General features: G+C 44.5%; 1 protein-coding gene across 1 annotated transcript in view; it reads left to right on the top strand.

Moving 5' to 3' along the window:
- Positions 1–2,111, top strand: part of LOC107570365 (receptor-type tyrosine-protein phosphatase mu-like) — a 137,725-nt gene that overhangs the window by 100,512 nt on the left and 35,102 nt on the right. The gene's annotated exons all lie outside the window — the stretch shown is intronic.

Raw genomic sequence — 2,111 nt, 5'->3', positions numbered from 1 at the left:
ACACACACACTCTCACACACACACACACACACACACTCTCACTCACTCACACTCATACACACACTCTCTCACACACACACACACATCAAGCCACACTCACATGATACCAAGCACATGAGCACACACACACAAACACTCCCTCACCCACACACAGACAGACACACACCCACACACACCAAGCCACACTCACATGATACCAAGCACATGAGCACACACACAAACACTCACTCACACACACACACAGACATACAGACACACACACAGACAGACAGACACACACACACACTCACTCACACACACTCATATACACACTCTCTCTCACACACACACACATACACACACTCTCACTCACACACACACACAGACATACAGACACACACACAGACAGACAGACACACACACAGACAGACAGACACACACACAGACAGACAGACACACACACAGACAGACAGACACACACACAGACAGACAGACACACACACAGACAGACAGACACACACACAGACAGACAGACACACACACAGACAGACAGACACACACACAGACAGACAGACACACACACAGACAGACAGACACACACACAGACAGACAGACACACACACACACACACATCAAGCCACACTCACATGATACCAAGCACATGAGCACACACACACAAACACTCACTCACACACACACAGACAGACACACACACAGACAGACAGACACACACACACACTCACTCAATCACTTACTCACACACACTACACGCACACACACACACACACACACTCCGGATCCTCTCGGGATGCCAGTGGAAGGAGGAACAGATCAGCAGTGTAAATTATAGAGTGAGGAATGACAGCGGACGAGTACAGGAGACTTTAGGGAAGAATAAAAGGGTTCAGCACTGAGAGAGAGAGAGATGGACTCGTGCTGAAATGCATTCTGGGTAGTGTTTGATGGTCATCTCGCATCTGATCTAACAGCAGGTGTGTTACTATACACAAAAGATCTTTTAGAGACAAAATATTGTGATGATGTTCCCTTTAAAAGCTTTTTTAATTGGTGAGAAATAGATAAACAACCCAAAAACAGAGACTTTGAAAGCATGACAGAACTTGAGTGTCAGACTCAGTGTTAACAGTATTGATGTGTGTAACTGTTGTTTGGTTTAGTTGCATTGGATGTAAACAGACTGTAATGGTGACCGCTCGATATCCAGTCGTCTGAAGGGTTGAGTCTCTAATAGCATCATTATTCAGCTCTGGTTATTAGCCACTTTAAGTCGCTTTACCGATGCACAGATGTAAATTATTTAGCTCGTCTCTGGCTTTATTGCTCTTTATGTTTGTTCAGCGCTCGCAGTCATTATTAGATCAGTTTGTGTGTGTGTGTGTTGAAGAGGCTCACTCCTCTATGGATGGATGGATGCTGCACTTTCTTTTCTACTCCAGAAGCTTTTTAAACCTATCAAATAAACTCTCCACGGCTGCTGCTAAACGTATTTCTGTTTTAGCAAATTTGTCTTTGTTTGCTCGCTGTTTGCCTGCATGTCTGTGTCTCACTGGATTTTTATGGAGGAAGTGTGTGTGTGAGTGAGTGAGTGAGTGATTGTGTGAGTGAGTGAGTAAGTGTGTGCTTGAGTGTGTGCGTGTGAGGGAGGGAGTGAGTGAGTGAGTGTGTGTGAGTGTCTGCACATAGTGAAGGTGGTGTATGTGTTTAGTTGAAGGTTATGTTTTGGATGATGATCATCAGATCCTCAACATCAGCCGATCTTCAGTTGAATCTCAGGCTGTTTCTCCTTTTTATGACGCTTGTAGGGTTAGTCAAGGTTATAATCACTCCTGTTTTTTTTTTTAATCATTCTGAACACACACACAGCACACAAACACTCACAATCACACACATATACATATATATATATATTTCTTTCATGAAACTGCCAGAGTGTGTGTGTGTGAGTGTGAGTGTGAGTGTGAGTGTGAGTGTGTGTGTGTGTGTGTGTGTGTGTGTGTGTGTGTGTGTGTGTGTGTGTGTGTGTGTGTGTGTGTGAGTGTGTGAGTGTGTGAGTGTGTGAGTGTGTGAGAGTGTGTGTGTGTGTGTGAGTGTGTGAGTGTGTGTGTGTGAGT

The sequence above is a fragment of the Sinocyclocheilus grahami genome, unplaced genomic scaffold (assembly GCF_001515645.1).
Source record: "Sinocyclocheilus grahami isolate Dianchi unplaced genomic scaffold, SAMN03320097.WGS_v1.1 scaffold1448.1, whole genome shotgun sequence".
Classification (NCBI taxonomy): Eukaryota; Metazoa; Chordata; class Actinopteri; order Cypriniformes; family Cyprinidae; genus Sinocyclocheilus; species Sinocyclocheilus grahami.
The sequence above is the reverse complement of the archived record's forward strand: the minus strand, read 5'-3'. Positions and strand labels throughout refer to the sequence as shown.